Here is a 13,025-nt window from a genome sequence, read left to right as displayed (position 1 = left end):
AGAGCCACAGAAAATCCTATAGGTTTCTAGACACAGTCCTCTCCTCCTCTTCCTTCATAGCAGCAAGCCAATTTCCCCTGATAATTAGGATTAGTCATCTCCAGCAATAGAGTGACCTCCTTCCTGCTATTGGGTCAGCCACATGAGGAGCTCAAAATGTCCAGGGAGCAATTTCAACCTTCAATTCAGCAGAAATATGACTATGTTCTTTGATAAGAAAACAAAAAAAAAAAATCCTTTGAGCAATAGAACCTTTACACTACTGAGACCAGGTTTTATATAACAAGGAGCAAAATTTCCTCCTGAGTTAATAATGAGAGGTTCACTTCCACCTCCACTATTTCCCCCCAGATCTGTGCATCTGACTAAGGGAAAGAAGGATCCAAACATCAGTGCAACTTTCAAGCAGAGTCACTCAGTAGAACCAGTACCCCAACATCACACAATTGGGTCTTCAAGCGATATTACAGCTGAGCCACATTCTATCAAGTGAATGGAACGTGGAGAGTCACAGGAATTCAGTGGCTATAAACTGTTAACATGAAATGTGGCTTCTATTGGAAGCAAGGCTTGCAGGAGAGCACAGTGGTGGGTGAGGCCTACAGTCCACGCTTGGGATTGCTAACACAGTGCTGATGCCCAATAAGACAGCTCCTCACCCAGATGAAGTGCTTTCCAGGAATGATGAAGAACTTCCTCCTCTACAAAAAGGAGGTATTAGTTATCCATTGATAGATTTTTTAAAAGTAGCCTGCCATTTAGCAACTTAAACAACAAACTTTTAACATCCCACACACTGAGTGTGTCTCACATCTGGATGCTTCCCACTCAAGATTCTCATGAGGCTGCAATCCAGCATCAGCTCAGGCTGCCAGGAAGGTGCAGCAGATGAAGGACCCATTTCCAAGGTCTCCCACAATCGTCTTGGCAGGGCTCAGGAGATCCACCCCCAAAATCAGAACAACAAAGACTTTCACTAACACTCTCCTCAAAATCCCTGTAGTCGCGCCCCCATAGAGATGGTGCCTGGATTGTAAAGTTTTGACTTATAGCTCTTCAACTTCATGACGGTGCAAAAGCAATATACATTCAGTTGAAACCAACTGTACATTGGAATTATTATCTTTTCCCAGGCTAATGATATGTGATACAATGCTGTCAGACAGGGGCAGGTAGCTGCAGCTTCCAGTCAGCAGGGTGACTATGACAGCAAGCAATCAATCAATGCTTTACAGTGCTCTATGTCACTAAGCGATAATGGTCAATAGGTTAGGGGTATTAAATGCATTCTCAATGTATAATATCTGCAACTTGCATGGGTGTGTTGGGATGTAACCCCATTGTAATTCAAGGAGCATCTAAAGTAAGACATTGGCATGGTAACACCCTACTTCTGTACCTGAATCTCTCAGTTGTCTATTGCCAGGTATCATACTACATGAAGACTTAGCAGCTCAGGTTACATTTATTATCATACAGTGTCTACAGGTTAAGAACCTCAATAGGAGTAGGCTCAGTGACTCCTGATTCAAGGTCTCTCATGAAGCCACAAAGTGTCATTTGGGGCTGAATTCTTCTCAAGGTTTTACCTGGGCAAAGATCTGCTTCCAAGCTCATGCTTGCAGCTGGATCTCAGGTACTAGCTGGCCATTAAAGGGAGATATCACTTCCTTGTCCTGCAACTACTGGGTATGGCTACTCAGGATGTAGCAGATTCCTGGTTCTTTCCCCCAGAAAGAGAGCAGAGGCAGAAGTCAACAGAAGCCAGAGTTCTTTTGTAATCTAATCTCATCATTATTCCATACAAATTTATCATGAAAATTTATTTAGCTGGAATCATGCAAATTTCCATTAGCTGGAAGCAGTTCACTACATTGAGCCCATTCTTGAGAAGGAGAAAGTACTCCAGGCATGATTCTAAGAGGGACAATCATGAGGAGTTGTTTTGGAGGTTGCTGACCACAGATTGAGTATGTGGTGTCGTAAGGACAAATTTCACTTCTAGCTGTAGAATCCTTTCCTACTTAACCTCCTGGGTCAACTGATGAACTGGTCACGATGGGTGTGGATATACAATGTTGATTCATCTCCTGCCTTAGATAAGTATATTGAAATGTCCCAAACCAGGGGACCCAAGGAATGTCAACCTCAAGGACCATTGCTGATGCTCTGCATGATGTATCTGCACCCTCTGGCACATGCCTGTCTAAGGCATCTCCTGTACTTTCTACCTTCAACTCACTGGATCCAAATAGCTCAATGTTCCCACTTGTAAGAAATGTAATGTTGCTGTATTTCAGACTAATCCAGATACTTCTGGACTTTATTATCACTGGGAGCCAAAAGATCGGCAGCTCTGAGGCTGGACTGTTCAGGGATGCCTTTCTCTCTTTCAGAAGCAGACTGCTCCTGCTTTCTTTACTGAAAACAATGGAGAAACGGCATTTGCTGGGTCAGGAACCGAACCACCGGGTGCCAGAGGCTGGGCTGATGTGCCAGAACACGGAGCGCACTTCCAGAGACCAGTTACGGTGGATGACACCATCTGAGGAGGTTTGCAGTGATTCCCTGTCACTCTCCCTGATCCATCTGGCTTTTGCCGTGACCAAACAAGCAATTTGAAATTGGGATGTGGTAGAAAGTTCAACCCTGTATCTTTGAAGCCTCTGAAGATGACATTAATCTCTTCCTCTTCCTGAGGGACATGATTTTGCTTTGGGTTCATTGCCTTAATGCAGCAGGCAACACGTCCAAGGACTTCTTGTCCCCGTCTATCATAATACGTCCTGGAGCTCAGAGCACGAACACGGGATGGCTGGTTACTTCACTGGACAGTGAAAAATCATCGTGGCATGCCGACTGGCAATGTCCTTTCTTGTAATACGAGTTCTTTCCCTTAGAGGAGATTTTGTACTAACTGTGTGATTCACCTGTTGGGATATAATTCAGCTGAGCGCCTGGTGGCTATGTCAGTAATGGAGTGGGCAGTAAAGACGTCTGGTGCTCCTCGTGGGGACGTGCCCCAGCCGCAGTCATGGAGCAGGTGTCAGGAGGGGAAAGCTGCTCTCCCTGAGGGTGTGGAGGGTCTGCCTCACATCCAAAGAGAGTCCGAGGGTTTGTGGAAGCAGGGTCCTCGGTCTGTCTGTGTGGTTGGTGTAGAGGAGCCCCCATTGCTCCCCACCAGTCTGGGTTTCAACCATTGAATGGACTCTTCAGCTCAGCCACCCTCATGGTCAGATCCTCCTGTGATTCTCAGACACGCACGTCTTGCACGTACAGGTGACAGCTTCGTCAAGGCTCCCATTGTGGCCTCCATTTACCAGCTTGCCTCCTCAGGGACGAACATGCGGCTTTGCTTCTCCTTTTGCCTTTCAGTGACCTCTGGTCCCAGTGGAGTCAGGGAACTGCATGATCTTCCCCATCACGTCGTCACCACGGGGACTGAGAAGTGCCCCTGCTATCGGATCTCTGTACCTGGCCCTCTGCACCAGCACATCCCTGCCTGTGCCAGCAGAGGTGACAGCGAGACAGACGTGCCCCATGCTGTGCGGTTCCCTGCCCTGATTTGCCCCAGTGGGGGAGGCTTATCTGTTGGCTCTTCAAGCTGTGAACTGCCCCATCCCTGGTTGCCACTCCAGGGTCATTTTCCTGCCTTACTCTGGCAACAATTACTACATTAGTCAGCTGCCCAATAAAGCAGAAAAATTATATGTGGAAATTTGAGATGCTGTTAATACAGGGACTGCATGCGTGGGGTTCTGTGGGATGCAAGAAAATGATGGTGTTTATGATGCCAACGTGGACAGCACCACGGGGCTCGGCAGTGAGGGAGCCACTACCGTGGACCAAGCTTCCTCTTAAATGGGACAGAATAACAGCATTGTGTTTGTCAGCTTTCCACCACTGTACACAACACGTGCCACAAATCATCTTAAGTAAGGAAGGATTTATCTGGGCTCACGATCTCTGAGGTCGTAGTCTATGGATGCTTGACTCTGCGTTTCTGGATCTGTCTGGAGGCAGGTGTCATGGCAGGAGGCACCTGCAGGGCAAGCTGCTCACCTGGTGGCCAGAAGCAAAGCCAGGGAGAGGGCTGAGGACCAGCTACGCCTCGGAGGGTGTACCTTTAAGGGCCTATCTTCTTCCAACTAGGCCCCCCTCCTAATTTTACACCACCGCCCAACAGCCCAATAAAAATTAAAAAATAAAAATAAAAAATAGTAATAATAAATTATGAATCCAAAGGTGGGCGCAGTGGCCCACGCCTGTAATCCCGGCAGCTCAGGAGGCTGAGGCAGGAGGATGGTGAGCTCAAAGCCAGCCTCAACAATAGTGAGGCACTAAGCAACTCAGAGAGACCCTGTCTCTAAATAAAACACATAAAAGGGCTGAGGATGTGGCTCAGTGGTTGAGTACCCCTAGGTTCAATCCCCAAAAATCCCAAAAAATAAAAAATAAATTATGAATCCACCAATGAACACTGTCGTCTTGGGAAAAACTTGGAAAGCATGCGCTTTTAGGGACACTTCAGATCTAAACCATAACAAACATTAAACATGGTATGGGTAATTTGAAATTTAAATGAACTGATATTTGTAAAGCATCTGGAAAATAAGGAATAAACAATAATGAGTAAATATGTTCCCATCCAAATTCATATGCTGAAACCCTAATCTCCAGTATCTCCAACATGGTATTAGGAGTTGGGATTTTAAGAGCTAATGAAGATTAAAGAAGGTCATAAGCTGGGGAGTATCAGGATAGAGTTAATGTCCCTGCGAGAAGAGATAGTGGCGAGTTGGTTTCCTCCCTCTCTCTCTCTTTCTCTCTCTGTCTGTAAGAACAGCCAGAAGGTGACCTTCTGCAAACCAAGAAGTTCTCACCAGGAACTGAATTGGCTGGTACCTTGACCTTGCAGTTCCCAACCTCCAGAACTGTGGGAAATGGATGTGTGCTGTTTAAGCCCCCTTATCCATGGTATTCTGTTATACCAGCCCAGTCAGATTAACACCAATAGTTTCTAAAGACCTCTAATAATATAAGCAATATTAATCTTTTTATCTACTAGGGACCTGACATTGCATTCAGATAACTCATTGAATTTCTGCTGCAGTTCAGCGAGGTAGAGATTATTCTTATTCTCATTTTTCAGAAGAATAAACTGAGACTACAAGAACTTAAGACACTCACCCAAGATCACACAGTAAGTACTAAGCTGGGATCCTAATCCAGGCTGCCTGGCTCCAGAATCCTCACGCCATATGCCAATGTTACCTCTGGTCTTCAATCTGCAGAGGAATCGTACTTGCAAGTTTTATCTGAAAACCTTCCTCCTTCTAGCTTATTTTACTCATGAGCACTGACGCATGTGTAATAAACAGCTTGATGAGTGCCAGAGGGTAAGTACGTACTCACAGAATAAAACAAGTGAGTCTGTAAGCCACATATATCCCTGTTAGCCATGTTGCCTTAAACCCTGTCCAGTAAAGTTCAAGAATAAAATCAGTGAGGTGCAGTCCACCATTTCTGGGCTCTTTCACTGAACTTTTTTTTTTTTTTTTCTCATTTCTTTGATTATAGGCAGAAGGCCATAGTGTGGGCTCCACAAAAGACAACAGGTTGAGATTCAATCAACTATCACTAGTGTTCAACATTTGTAAGCAATGGCCTCCCTGAAACTCAGCTGTTTCTCCCCCGGGGATAATAATTGTTGCTAACTTTTTAAGTTGCTGTGATGATTAAATGAAGGGATCCATTGGAAATCCTTTGCTTGGGACTTGGCGAATATTGGGTAAGTGTCTTCTGCTAATGTGGGCTTCTCCATTAGCTTGCATTCTTGGTTTGCTTCCCTACAGCTATAAATTTAGGAATTGATGCAAGGAAACTACATCCTCTGGCATAGTTAAAAGCCATCAGAGTGGTTTGTAGAACCAGGTCCAAAGTTTGATGAGTGTTTTTTGGATTTAAGTTCTTCAGCTAGAAAAAAAAAAAATAGCTCAGAGAGTCACAGGGTCATTTTAAACACTGAATTTTGCTTTAAAAATTCTAAAGTGTTGTCTAATATAAATAGTACTTTCACTATCATTATTATTATTACTAACATCAACATAAAAATGTCACCCAAAGGTAGGCATTGACATTATATTGCATTCGAAAATAAGAAGTCCTTAGAATTTTAGGTTTACCCATCAGTAACATGTTATGATGACCCAAGGAATATCCCTTGCAGGGGTCATAACCACCCATGAATGCCAAAGTTTCCTAATCCTGAATTCATACATTTTGTTTTTGAATTGTCTTGTTTGAGATCATATTTGATGTAATTAATTTGTAAATTGGTATTATTGATTGATATAATTAAATATCAATCTGATTATTTCAGATTTATTGGAAAATCTACAACTAATGGTATTATATAAAATAAAATTATTCAAAGTATATAAACTACATATCTGTTATGTATCCTTGAATACTTTGTTACACATACAAAAAATAAAGTAGTATTTTTGGAGAATTAAAATAAGAAAGTAGCCTAAGAACTATGAACATGTCCTTCTCTAGCTGGACAACCTTGAGAGATTAATCTATCTGTCACAGGTCTCTTAATTGCCAGTGAAATAGTTGGAACAGGTAGTCTCCATGATTCTTTTCAGCTCCGAAACTAACAGTATAATTTTGAGAAGCTATGGCTACTGGTCAGGAGTTGTTATGGTTTGGAGGTGAGGTGTGCCCCAAAAGTTCTAAAGTGAGACAATGCAAGAAGGTTCAGAGAAGAAATAATGGGACTGCGAGAGTCCTAAAGCAATCAGTGAATTAATCCCCTGATAGAGACTAACTAAATGAGTAAATGAGTGGTAACTGAAGAGGTAGGGTGTGGCTAGAGGAGGTAGGAACTGGGTGTGTGGTTTCAGGATGTATATTTTGTATCTGGCAAGTGAAGACCTCTCTCCATCTCTGCTTTCTGATCACCAGGTGAGTTGTTTCCCTCTGCCACACTCTCCCGCCATGATGATCAGCCTCAACTCAAGTCCCAAGGACTGGAGCCAGTCTTCTATGGACTAAGACCTCTGAAACCATGAGCTCCCAGGTGGACTTTTCCTCCTCTTCAATTGTTCTGATTGGGTCTTTTCATCGCTGCTGTGAAACAGCTGACTAAATTAGGAATCAAGGTCCGGATAGGAATGTCAGCTCTGCTGTGGCAGGTGTCCATGGTGGGAAGTTCCTTCCCTGGGGGCACTGGGTCTCTTCTCATGGGATGCCAGCCCTCCATCTCATTTACGTACTACTACATCCTAAATGTACCCTTGAAAACATGGAAACTATAAAGAGCTATATGATTAGTTTACCGTTAGACTTGATTATTGCAATGGAATTTTTGTAATCTTTACACTTCACTTATTTGTGTTGTTTCACTCAAGGAACTTTGATGAGATCATTCTGTGGGCCAGATTCTGTGTTAGATGTTAGACGTTATCACCTACAAAAACTTCTTTGCTCATCTGAAAAGTCTCACTTCTAACCCATCCAACTAAGAGATGTACCAGTCGTCAGACATTCTTTATAGGGTCATCAAACAGTGACGACAGAGGGTGTGTCGCATAGCAGAATCCTAAAGAAACAATACAGTGATTTCTAGAAAAGCCATGTTTTATGCTGTCTCACCTTCCATTCACTGTCAAATTCAGCCTAAATTAGTTTATACACAAAGAAAACATCTGTAAAAGGTATTTGTAGAAATAAGTATGCATCCATAATATTCTAGTAAAGAAGCTAAATAAATCTTTTAAAATATAAACAGAGTAGATTATGGTCAGTTTTAGTATTGTCACAGTCATAAAAGTCAATGAAAAAATGAGCATAAAATAATCTGATCATTACACATTTCATATATTTGTTTATATATTTATCAAAAAACACATGTTGCCCTGAAAATGAACAAGTAGTCATGTCAATTAAAAAAATATTTTCTTCCTGCTCTTTCTTATCTCTTAACAGAGTACAAAAGTAAAACAATATAAGCATAATATGTCTGTATTTCAGGTATTCAAAAAAGATGATAGAAAATAGATTTTAGAACTTAAGAAATAAAATACCACAGAGTAAATCAAAAACTTTCGAATTTCAATTTATTTCTTCTTTTCTCAAAGGTGAAGTCTGGATTTGGTATATATTGCTACCAATAACACAACTTAAAAAGTAATTTTGCTACATATGTTCCTGGACATAAATATGTTCATGTTTCTAAACAAAGTTTTGTAGCATTGAATTGTTTTACACATTTTTTCATGAATGAAGTTCATGTTTTTTGAATTTAGTTAGTATGATGCAAGTAGTTGAATTTGTGTAGTTTCACCTAGAGGTAAATAGAAGTTACATGTATAAAATTAATATAACTTATTATTAATTTTCCTGTTGAGTGCCATTTAAGTTGTTTATTTTATTTTTATGAATAAAAAGGCTTCAATTGACATAAAGTGCCCATTTGACCTGCTTGTCGATTCCCAGTGGTGCAATATGGACAAGGAGAGCCTCTTCTCTGCAGAGCTCCAGGTCCCCTCCAGTGGAAGTCACTCTGGTTCCCTGTTACCACCAACATGGCGTCGAGTGACATGGGTTAATGCCGTGACACACATTTACCTGATTACTAGGGATGTAAGCGCCTTCTCCCTCTCGCTGTCTCTTAAACATCTACATACACAATTGGGGATTCCCCCTTTTGCTAATTATTAGTTCAAATCTTGGGGTTTGTTTTTCATCAATAAGACAAAAATAGGAGGTAATAATTTTTACCTTTTACACTTTTACTTTTGTTTTTCATCATAAAATAATTGATAAAGATCAGATCTCTGGCCAAAAATATGTTATTATATATGCATAATGTATGTGTATGTATATACTCATACATATGTATAGTTTGTATTTTTATTATTTTATTTCAGTCAAAACTTTCTTTTCCTTTTATTTTATATTTTCTTCATAATAAAGTTTTTCTATCAACATTTTTTGACATTGTACATTTTGTACATGAATAAAAAAGACGTGTCTTTATTCTCTAACTATGAACAACCAGTAGTCCCAACATTTATTGAAGATTTTATCCCTTTGTATCAGTTTTTATTACCACTCTGACACATAAGAACCTACATACATCTATAGGTTTTCTCCCTAAACCATTTATCTGTCTGTTCACTAGTGATGCACTGTTTAAATTACTATCATTATTTAATAAATTGATATGTTAGGGCAAATTTTATTATGTTTTTCTTCAGAGATCATCATTTTATAGAGGTATATATGCATAACAATGTTTTCAGATTTTAAATAAATTTTTTTAGTCTCTTTTGATAAATTATATATAAGAAAAAACTTTAAAATTCCTTTATCTTCTTTTAAGGACTAAGCAAGATCTCTTCTTTACTCCTGATATTAGAAAACTGTCTTTCTACTATTCATAATAGTAAATTTTTATTAACCTTTTTAAGGACATCTTTTTTTAACTTGGTCTCTATTGTTTGTTTTTATTTAAGGTTTTATTGTTTGTTTTTATCTTACATTTTATTCTTTTTTTATTATGTTTTCTCATAACAACATTTGATTTAATTTTCTATCAGAAAAGAAAAGAATTTTTTTTTTTTTTTTTTTTTTTTTAGAGTGGAAAATGCAGCTTTATTAAAGAAAAGGAAAAGCAGACTTCTCCCGGGTGGAAGAAGGGGACCCAAAGGCGGAATCCGTGGGATGAGCAAATCTCGTTCTTTTTATAGGTTTCATTCTCCCATTCTTTCCCCCTTGTCTCCTCCCTTCCTGCCTACCGGATTAGGCCTGGTTTTGCAGGTAAGATGTAGAAAGTGAAAAGCGGGTGTGGCAGGGGGAGGGTCAAGGTGACCCAGATGGGCAAGGGCCCAGGGGGCATTAATTAGCATCTTCCTGCCTGTTGTCTCTGACAAGGGCAGGTAAATTTGGTAATCAATGGGCTCCGGAGATCCTTGACATTCCATTCTTCCAGGGGCAGATGACTTTATGGCCTCCATTTTCTTGATCTGACCCGATTTCCTATTTCTACACTAACTACCTGTCCCCAATTCTGGCTTCATTCCCCCCTCTAATTTTAGGAACTCCATGCTGCTGGGGAAGGGGGTCGATGACCGCTCTGACTTCTTCGAGCTGAAAGTGGACGGCGAGGGGCAAGCAGCTTGGAGTTCCTTTTTAGAAATCGGGTCGATCGAGGGGTCCACGGTAAAAGTCTGGTTGAAGAGTAATAGGCTGGAGGGTCATTTGAGAGATGGGCGGTCTATAAGAGAAACAAGAAGTTATGAGTACCGGGATAAGATTAATGCAACAGTAAATGCCACAACATAGGAACACACCAATGAGTATGATGATGATTATAGAGACTAATAATGTTTTCCACCAGGAGGTACCAGAGAACCAGGAACTAAGAATTTGTTCCCATGATGAGTCTGGAGAGGACATGGCCTCTATCTGAGAATGTAAATCTTTAAGGATGTTAGTTACATTGTTAGAGTTGTCAGGGATGTAAACACAGCATTCAGTTCTAACAATAGCACAAGTACCGCCTTGGGCTGCAGTGAGGATGTCTAAAGCCATCCGGTTTTGTAAGACAGCTTTCCTCATGAGTGTCACTTCTGTATTAAGGAGAGAAATGCTTTCTCCAACATCATGGAGGGCGGTTTGGGTATAATTGTTTAGGGTCTCCACATGCCACATTACACTTTCTAAACCAATTTGTGGGATAAACATTGAAGCTAAATGATCATACCAATGAAAAACAGATCGTCCCCATCTATGTTTGAGATTGGGGAGATTTGCTGGCTGTTCTATACTTGGGGTCCATCTCCCTTGCATCCAGGGGTACCCAATAGTACATCTTCCTATCCAGCCTGGGGGAAGCCAGGGCCATAAGTTAGTTCCACATATCCATTGTGTCCCATTGGGTGCTGGCCAGCTAATTTCAGGCCTAGAGAGCCAATTAGTTCCAAACCAATCGTTGGCTTGTAAAATTACAATTTGTTGGCATTGTGACTCTGGGGTCCATCCTAATTCTCGAGTACTATTAGGCCATGTATCATAAGTATGGTTATGTTGTTCCCAACAGATTGGGGCCTTTTGGTTTAGATGCCCAATGGTGGGTGTAAGCCATAAATTTCCATCCCAAACCTGATAATAACCATCTTTGTATCTGTGACATATTGGTGGCGGTGGTGGAGAGTTAGAAGTAAATGGGTCTGCATGTGACTTAGCAGCCGTAGAAATTTGAACATTGGTCTGCTCTAAAGTGAAAGCCTTTTTATGACCTGGTAGTGATAGAGTTTCATTGATAGGCCATAAGCCAACATTGGCACGAGTAGCAGTTTGTAAGGAGGGTTTTTCCTTCTTTTGTTCTAATATTAAGGACTGTAAATTTGACCAGTCATTTCCCTGTAAAGGAGATACCCACCAAGGTAATCCAGAGGTGCTGGAAAGGGGTAATAGTCCACATATCCAGCAATTATCTTTTTGTAATTTAGTGGCATATTGCTGGGCCCAACTTAGGAAAGAATTAGTTTCAGTGGATCTGCCTTCAATAATAAAGAAAGAGAGGAGAAAAAGTTTACATATCACCATTGTCTCTGCGGAAGAGATACTTTAGGTCTTCTATTGGAGTGCAGGAGTATCGCTCCTCAGTTCCTTGGGAGGAAGTTTCTTTGGGAGTCGACTCAGGATGACAGGCTTTAACTCGAGAGTGGTGAATCCAGTTCTCTTGTCCCAGCACTTTTACTGCAGAGGGGGTAGATAAGATTACAGGAAAAGGTCCTTTCCAAATAGGGTCTAAATTTGGAGAACTTGAAGGTACAGTTTTTATCATGACTAGATCTCCAGGCTCATACAGAGGTGGAGAAGTGATTGGCTCAGATGCAGGGTATTTACAGATCTCAGTTTGAAATTTGGCCAACTTTGTGATATGAGCCACTAAATCTGCAGTTTCCTGATCTTTAAGGATATCATTTCTTAGGAATGGTCTTCCATATAGGAGCTCAAAGGGGCTGAGCCCTAATGTTTTGGGGGTATTCCTGATTCTGAGTAGGGCTAGAGGAAGCATTTTAGGCCATGGGTAGTGAGTTTCTTGAGTGAGTTTTCTTAGGTGCCTTTTTAGGATGTCATTAGTTTTTTCTACCTTTCCTGAGGATTGGGGCCTCCATGCACAGTGGAGATGGTACTTTATGCCTAAGGCTTTGGATATTCCCTGAGTGACAGCAGCCTTGAAAGCAGCTCCATTGTCACTTTGGAGGCTGCGGGGCAGACCAAATCGAGGAATTATTTCCTGTAATAAGGCTTTGACTACTTCTCCTGCCTGTTCAGTTCTGGAGGGATAGGCCTCAGTCCACCCTGTAAATGTATCTACCATAACCAATAAATATTGAAATCCATTACTTTTTGGCATGTGAGTAAAATCAAGTTGCCAGTCTTCTCCAGGGAATTGTCCTGTTCTTTGTAGCCTTGGGGGCTTTTTGGTAGAGTTAAGGGGGTTATTCCTTTGGCACGTTTCACAGGCTTTGACTATTTGTTGGATTGTTTTTGAAATATGCTTCCCTTCAAATATCTCTTGAGTTAATTTGAGAGTGTTTTCTTCTCCCAGATGAAAGGATTGATGTAGGGTGTGTAAAATCTTCCACTGGGAGTTAGCAGGTAAGTAGAGTTTGTTATTTTCCATTTGAATCCACCCAGAGGGCAAGAGGTTACCTCCTCTAGATAAAGCCTGCTGTGTTTCCTCCTGGGTGTATTGGGGCCTTATCTCTGGGGGAGGGCCTGTCCATATCAAAGGGGCTAAAGTCGCTATTTGTTGCAAAGTTCCCTTAGCAGCCTCTTTGGCTTGCTGATCTGCTCGTCTATTGCCTTCTGCTATTTCATCTATTCCTTTTTGATGTCCAGGGCAGTGGATTACTGCTACCTCTTTGGGTAAATGGACAGCTTCTAATAGTTTTAAGATCTGTTTATAGTTTTTTATAGCTGTTCCTTCAGTTGTTTGA

This window comes from Sciurus carolinensis, chromosome 15 (genome assembly GCF_902686445.1).
Source record: "Sciurus carolinensis chromosome 15, mSciCar1.2, whole genome shotgun sequence".
Taxonomy (NCBI): domain Eukaryota; kingdom Metazoa; phylum Chordata; class Mammalia; order Rodentia; family Sciuridae; genus Sciurus; species Sciurus carolinensis.
The sequence above is the reverse complement of the archived record's forward strand: the minus strand, read 5'-3'. Positions refer to the sequence as shown.